This window comes from Chaetodon auriga, chromosome 13 (genome assembly GCF_051107435.1).
Source record: "Chaetodon auriga isolate fChaAug3 chromosome 13, fChaAug3.hap1, whole genome shotgun sequence".
NCBI classification, from domain to species: Eukaryota; Metazoa; Chordata; class Actinopteri; order Chaetodontiformes; family Chaetodontidae; genus Chaetodon; species Chaetodon auriga.
In genome coordinates this window covers 16652222-16660798 of record NC_135086.1, presented here as the reverse complement: position 1 = coordinate 16660798, position 8577 = coordinate 16652222, and positions in this window count along the sequence as shown.

Sequence of the window (8577 nt, the reverse complement as noted above, 5' to 3'; positions counted from 1 at the left end):
CTCTGTTATTCTGCCAAGGTCACGCTGGCTGATGGGGAGGGAGAGCGCAAGGAAGACAACACCACTCACCAAGACAAGAGGTCGTAATCAGAGAGAGTGAAGCTATAATCAAACATAGACCTCTGGCAGAAAACAGACAAAGCGTGACAAAAGGAAAAAAAAACAACATTATCATAGTGAGGAAATGAGAAATTTGACAAAAATACATCTGAAGTAAAACCTTTAATCATACAGGGTGAAAAGGACAAAGCGAGGCTGTGCGGATGAGAAATTAAAAGAAAAAGGAGAGTAGAGACAGAGTGGGCGAGTAGACAGAAAGGGGAGACAGAAGGTGGGATTGAGGAGATGGAGGGGTGCAGGGTGGTGGTATTTTTAACATGTTCTAATCAGGGCCAGCACATCAAACATGGCCTGTTGAGAAAACACTCTCTCAGTTAATCAGAGCGAAGAAACACAGCGAAAAGTTGGCTGATGCCAGAACAGTTCTGTGGAAAGCCAGACTCAAATATGCTGTATAAAGAAGGGGATTTGGTGTGTACAGCATACGGAAATGAGGACAGAATTGAGTAAATTCTCCTCCTTACGTAAATCTTTTCCGCATGAAAGATTCTTCCTGGAGACTCCGGGGTTTAATAAGCGGGGGGTGGGGGTTGTTTTCCACCCCGTCCTGTCTTTGGCCAGCTCACTCGGCTGAGGAGCAAGAGAAGAGGACATGAGTTCTGTCTAAAGACAGCGCGAGGATGGACTAAGAGGGGATAAAACCAGCCTCATGTTTGCTTGCATCTTGGGAAGGTTCTGCTGGGCAGCAGCTCGCTCTGCTCCCACTCTTCACCTTATAATCCTGGTGGTGGGACTGCGCTATCTGACCGTTTTAATGAGTCCCAGCAGATTAGGGGTGACAGTTATTCTAATCCAGGGGACACTCGACTAAACCTGATGCTCTTTTCACCAATCAGTTGCACCGTATGGTAAAATTGTGTCCTAGCTGTGAGTGTGCAACCAACTTCATATCATTACAGTTCCCTGGAGGCTGTGTATTTGAATTATGGCATTGTTTAGAAAACACGATCGGGAGGGTTTTGGCCTCTGCTGGCTGTATGTGATGAATAAATTGTTTCCTGTGCCTTTTTATGGCTTTTGTAAATATTCATCTTGCTGACGCCTGCGTCCTGCTGCAGTGCAGTGTGTTACAGAGCGGAGCTGTGAGGGATATTGATGAGCTGTGGGTCTGAGGATGCTCAAATCACAGAGCAATCAGGCCTCATCATGGCTCCTGTGGCCAGATCAGCACAGGCTTTAACACTCAGGTACATCTCGCCTCCTTTTTCTAACAGGGCATGACTTTCCCCAGCCATTAGTCGGGGAAAGTCAAGCTCAAAAGCATGGCTGTTTGGCGCTTCACATACTGATGGGATGCATTGTGGTGTTTTCTAAGCTCTGCTCAAGGGACGGAAAGTCTAATCCAACACAGAGGCGTTAAGTGGCATCCAGCAAGTGGTGGGACAGTGCAGCGACTTGTATGCAGTAACACACTTCCAGCCAGTGAAATCAGAAGGGAGTGGGATTGTGAAAGCCTTTAAATGTGTCTGGAGGCTGGATAGTGGAGGTTATTATCCAAAGAATCATGACAGGAATTAAATAACGGGCTTTTGTCCTGTGAAATTTCACTCTTCCCAAAAGGATCCTTCTGTTTCTGCCTTCTTTCTGCCCCCCCCCCCCCCCCCCCCCCCCCCCCCCATCCCTCTGCTCCTTTGGGGGGGATGAGTTAAAAGCATAATACTGGGAGTACTTGAGTGCTGAGGATTCCTCTTGAATGCTAAACACTCTCATCAAATGGCACACTGCAGCACAGGATCTTAGGTAGTGATGGGCAGCGAGAAGCAGAACAGACATCTGACAAGTCTGCATACTTGATGCTCTACATGTCCCATTTAAAAACAACCTACAGTAAGTCTACTTATGATTTTGGTGTCAGGATGTTGTAACAAAATTGGGTCTCCTCTCTGCGTTAAGGCAACGCTGTATACAGCAGAGAAGACTTACTGCTTGTGAATGTAAACCTACATTAACATTAAATCAAGTTCTTTGTCTTTTATCATGAAAAAGATACTATTTTTACCACAAACACAGAAATGTATGCGCTGTTCATGCATTATAAAAACATCCAGTGTATAAATGTATAAATTATTACATAATGCAAATAATTTGAAACACAATGTGGAAATGAGGACGTGCATTCATCATACTTATATATGGTGCATGGCGCAAGAGGTCAATTAGTTTGTTGGCTTTGATTTTGAGTTTTCTCTGCTCTGTTTTCTGGACGTTGTATATTTATCATCGCTAACTTCACAGTGGAATCAGAGCACGTTCTTTTCTCGCTCTGATACAGACGCTGATACGGTGGGCTGATGGGTGTGAGACCCCGTTTCCTATCAAGGACCTTTTCAATTTTTATAACATCCTTCGAGGGCCATACTAAATTATTCGACACATACATCAGACTAGCCTCTAACACACTGGCTGGGACTGTTTTTCCCTTTGACGAGACATCTGATGTCAGATGGTGGTCATGATGATGATACTTGCAGCAGGTTTTCCAGGTTTGGGTCACTCAGTCAGGGTCTGTGAAACAGTCGTTGCAAAAATCAGTTTTGAAAAGGGCTGCTTATAGCGGTAGGTTGTCCCAAACAGAGACGGATGAACAGATGTCTCTGCAGAGCGGGAAAATCCTCAGGATGCACATTCAGTTTATAGAGCTCCAGCAGAGGGAGGCTGTCGTAGCTTTGAGCTTGTTGTTGCTTTGCAGATCAATGATTTCGTGTTGTAAATTGTCAGGAACATCAGCTGATTCCACTTAAGAGTGTTAACTTTATCCAAGTGCATTTGTCCTTGCAGCTCATCCAGTTTAGCCTGTTTGTAGCTGTAATGACTACAGATATTGGCCTTTTCCATCACTGCAATCACATCCCCATAAAACTAATTCAGACACACTTTCACTTCAGAAAAATGAAAGTCCTTTGTCTATTTCTCAAAGCAGCATCTATTTTTCCTTTGTCATCGATAAAGCGTAACCACTACATGCATGTTTTGTTCACCTTGACCGTGACCCAGAAGAGAGAAGAGCGGGATGTGTTTGTCTGCTGTTTTATGTTCTTTTATTTTAACACACACTAAACATAACTGCTGTTTACAGAGTTCATTTTTTACACATAAATATAAATTCATTCATTATCTGTTAACAGACCAGCCTCCACTTATGGGTGGCCACAGGAGGAGTTATAGTTGCTAATAAATACATTAATAAACACTTAAATCTCGTAGCAGCTGCATTGCTGTGTGTCATAAACCATTTATTAAATGTTTGTTGAATGTGGGGAAACCCAAAAGTGTCTGTATTTGATGATCTGGGAATGAGACTCAACAATCAATTGTCTTTCTCCAGAATTGTTTACTGCGCCATTAATTGAGAAAATGATCACCACTCTAACTGAGAATGAAAATAATCATTAGCTGCAGCCTCGGTCAATGATGTCCTCGATTTCTCTCAGAAACATTAAGAATTCAAGTGGAAGTTTAAACATCTTGATATTTGGGCTTCTGGTGACATCTCTGTTAGATCTGGTAGTCAATACATCTACTAGTAACAAACATATTTGCCATTCAGGACATGTAATGCTGTCAAGTTACTCTTTTTCACGCGCACACACACAAACACACACACAGACACACACACACACACACATCTGTATAACAGTCTGCCAACACTGTCCCCATTTGAGTTCAAATAAAGAAGCACAACGCTGCTGTAGGAGTTAGTGCCTCACTGATTACTTATGAAGGAGGACAGGTGTTATGTGTGTGTGTGTGTGTGTGTGTGTACGTGTGTTTACGCAGTCACACTGTGGGGGGCCTGCCATCCTTATGGGGACAAAATGCAAGTCCCCATACTGTAAGTAACTCAATTTTAGGATGAGGACTTGGCTTAAGTTTAGGTTTAGCCTAACCAAGTTATGCCAAGTTATGGTTGTGGTTCCGGTAAGTCTGATGAGTGTAAATCTACGTAACGTCCTCACAAGTGATGGAAACTTGACTCTGTGTGTGTGCGTGTGTGCAGTGGTAAAACCATTTCCATCCTCGAGCTCTGCTGTAATTACACATAAGAGTCTTGTCAGTGAACGATGCTAAATAACAGCACAATTCAGACTGAAGACAGAGAACAGAGCCCACAAACAGCAAACACTCCCTCTGCTCCCCCTCTCAGCTTCACACACACACACACACACACTCAGCAGAGACCCTCAGCATTGTAAGAGAACCTCAGTATAAAGATTTAATGAAACTGTAGGAGATGTCGTATGGTGGGGTTTAAATGTTTAAATGTTGCTATTTCTTACTGCTCCAGCAGGAAGAGAGAGTTTCCTGTGATAATCCCAGTGTCAGTGGTCTTCTTCCTGCTCCCTCTGCCACAACAATTTCCCCAAGGCATAAATACATCAATGTCTGTATGATGTAAGCTTTGCATAACCCAGGAGCTGCTCATGTGGAGGGCTATGGGAGCTGTAAATGTGCTCCAAGCTGGGTGGCAGAGAGTGAGAAAGAAAGAATGAAAGAATGAAAACTCAACTCGCAAAAACTGGGCAAAACAGATTTTTTTTTTTTTTTTTTTTTTTTTTTTTTTTTTTTTTTTGTGGGGGGGGAGTTGTAAAAAATGAAAAGAAAAAAAAAAAAAGCTATTTAATCCCTGAGGGTGTTGTGCCATGTGCTGTGAGCATTGTGCCACCTGTTCATAGATGAGTAGTGCTCCGAGAGGTTTTCAGGGGAGCTCAACTCACAGAGTGCATTGTGGGTAAGGCTCCGGTGCAGCCAATTTGGTATCAAGCAGCAGAGGCAGGAGCTGAGTTGGAGGAAACCAGGGTTGAGGCTTAATTTAACATCTAAGAAAACAGTGGTACTGACAAAGATTTCATTTGACAGCCACCGCCCACTCACACTCAACCGTCCTCTCTCTCTCCCTCACTTATTTTCACACTCTCTCTCCTCTGCCGCTATCTGACATATACACACACACATTTACAAAATGTGATGTAACAGTCCCCTTGAGCTGTAATCCAGGGCGAGCATCCATGAAGACGGCCTGTTAAGATGTTCAAAGAGAACCACAATAAATGACTGTGGCTGGCAGACGAGCAGTGCCATTAACCAGCCACCAGATCTGGATGTTACAGTGTGTGTGTGTGTGTGTGTGTGTGTGTGTGTGTGTGTGTGTGTGTGTATGTGTGTGTGTGTGTGTGTGTGTGTGTGTGTATGTGTGTGTGTGTGTGTGTGTGTGTGTGGCTTTGGGTGCTTTCAGTCACAGATGGCATCTGTTCTATAGGCCTCTACAGTGTGTCTGTGTACTCATATAACCATGGCAAATTACAGTCAGGAACTCCTGTTGGCTAGTTTTGCGTGATGTTTCATTTCCACTGATGGGAAACTGTTTCCAAAATTACTCACTTCTTACTGTCAGTTTAGTTTCATGTGACCCAGGGTCAGCCCTACAACACATCAGACAGGAGGGCAATACACTTTCAATACACTGACTCAAGTATTTTTACAATATAAGCTACTACAGTTCTACTCCACCATATATCAGAGGTTAATATTGTGCTTTTTACTTCACTTCATTCATAGTTTGATTTTAGCTATGAAAGATATGATCAACTTATAAAATGTGACTGCATCCTTATAGGCTAAGGGCCCTGCACGCCCACGCAGGTGTTTTCAGTTACGCTGAGGCCACCAGATCTCCATGTACTAATAGGAATGTAATGAGTTATAACTTGTCCGGCAGCAAACTAACAGTGGAGTGCGAGAGATGTCAGTCAAGCCGAGTCTGTGCACGTCCACTCAGTGCCGGAGAAGAGGTCTAGTCAGGCATAAAATAGAAAATACCTGAGGGGGTAGGCCATGGGTGTGTAGGGTCTTTGAGCAGCAGTCTACATGATATTTTGAGCTCAATCTCAACCGGCGACATTAAAGTGCTGCTTTAAGTTTAATAGACTTCTACAGAGTTCTGCATGTTGAGTACTTTTACTTTTGATACTTCATAAATACATTTTGCTCATTACGCGGATGCACTTAGAGTCAGGTAGAATCTTGAATGCAGGACTTTCTGTGGAGCGTTTTACATACTTTCTTACTTTCTTTCTTTCTTACTTACTTTGAGAATATTTTAGAATATTTCAGAATATTTTATGCGCCACAACTCTATTAACAAAGAAAACATCATTTTACAAGAAAAAAACTGACCAATGCCTGAATGAGCGTCATCATCCCGGTATGATGAGGGAATAATGGAACAACAACAACGTTTTATACAATCTGTGGAGGGACACTGGTGGGTTTGCCATTGTGTAGTGTTGTCCAAATGTCCAGTGAAAATGCTCTTACCCTATACAATAGACAAAAATACTGAAGTGTACAGCTGAGGGTCAGGACATGAGAGCTACCATCATGCATTGCTCAAGGATGGAAAAGACGTATTTGCACAGTGCATGCTGGATGAAAGAGTTTACCCGATTAGTGCCCCATAGGTTTGTTTGGTCATTGTGGTTTTTTTCATGTTGCTAACTACACATGATATTAGGCTTTACACAGAACTCCCTGCAAATAAACGAGTGAGCAGTGGATGAAGGGTTTTGTTTTTGGAACCATGTCCTAATGAATAACTCCCAAAAAAAGCCTTCTACTAATTCAAATTGCATTTTCATTTCATTATTTCATTATTCTAAAAACCAATGCAGTTCCCACTGAGGGCACAGCTTTCACACTCCAGTGATTGTACTGTGGAACAGCGTTTGCATATTTTAGAGTTGGGCTGATGTCCTTTCTCTGCAGCAAGAGCGGTTGATCAGAAAGGTTTGATCTACCAAAGCAGACATATTAGCAGATCAATATGAGCCACTTAATGTATCATTAGAGAAGGTTATGACCATGTACGAGAATAGATCTCTGCTACTTGTTCTTGACACTGTCTGCATTGTTGCAGTTAGAGATTATGCACAAGTCAGATGTTCAAAGTGTGCACTTAATAACATAAATCTGTGTCATATCCTTAAATCATGAGTACATGCACAGACAACGAATCCTCTTTCCGCATGTAAGCGAAGCTGCACGAGATCAGAGCTTTTCAAGGCTTTTAATTCATGAGCAGTACAATCATGAGAACAACTAGTACAAATGGAGGAGAACAATAGTGCTTCTGTTCAGAGACAAATAATGGATAAAAGCTGGCAGCATGGAGCTGTAGGTCTGTTGTCTGCTGTAGCGTGAGTACATACAGTTAGTGATGTGGTGCCATCTAGTGGTCAGAGGAGAAATGTGGCTGATAAGTGCTTTGTAGGAAGTAAAAATAAAATAGCCTTTAAACTGTTTAAACTGTAGAATTAAGGGGTTTGTGTTTGTTGTTTTTGCTTGGACAAATACCAAGGCAAAAGGAATGAGATAGATGGGAGCTGATCTATGACATCATCACCTAAGTACCGAGAGTCATTCAGATTTTCATAACATCCTTCAACAGCAGTACTCCATGGCCTTGGCACCCCTGACCATATTAAATTATTATCACTCTAACCTCTGTGATGGCCGGAGCTGCTTCTCTCTGGTGAGGCGTCTCATGTCAGATGGTGGTGATGATGATGATTCCGCTCGCAGCTGGTTTTCCAGGTTTTGTTCAGTCAGTCTGGAGCAGAACTGAGTCTTTGTAAGAGTCAGCTTTGAAAAGAGCTGCTCACAGCAGCAGGCCGCTGCTTTGACGCTCAGTCTCATGTTGTTGGTTGTCTGTCACATCAGTTGTTTCCAAATTATACAGCAAATATGTTCATTTTCTTGTGTTTACTTTTCATGTCCTGAAAACTCTCAAATGCCTGAAGGACTTTTCACCCTCAGCAGCACATTCAGATGTCACAGCAGGCTTTTGTTCTTGCAGAGTAGGAGAATGCACAGTGTTACCTGTCTTCAGTTGCAGTTGCCACAGCTTTAATTTGTCTTCAAATGATTTCTCTCTTGAAAGCAGAAAGCTGAGAACCTGCTGGAGCTTGAGGTTCAGCTCTCAGAGGTACTTGGAAATGTTCACCATGAAGGCCAAATCACACAAACACTTGCTATCACTGAGTTTCCACATCAGTTTTTCCTTCATCTCTGTGAATTATTCCAGACAAACAGACACTTTTGCTTTGTCTGGTCCTGGCAGCTCCACAGCAGCAACAAGGCTCACCTTCACAAACACTCCTTCTGAATGAGGTTTTGGCTTCTTAGCTCTTAGCTCGCCATGTCTGTCACAATGTGGGCTTGTGAAAGCTGCTTGTTGGGCACCCAGACTCCACCAAAGAGTGTTAGTTTTATCATTCTGTCTGTACAGCTCAGCCAGTTTAGCATGTTTGTAGCTGCACACAGGAGATCAGCCTTTCACTCAACCTCATCACTGTGAGCTCGTCCCCACAAACTAAGTCAATCACACTGGTTTGTCCACTTCAGCAAAGAAACGGTGATTTGTCCATTTCTCTTGGAAAGTACGATACTTCGCAACTATCT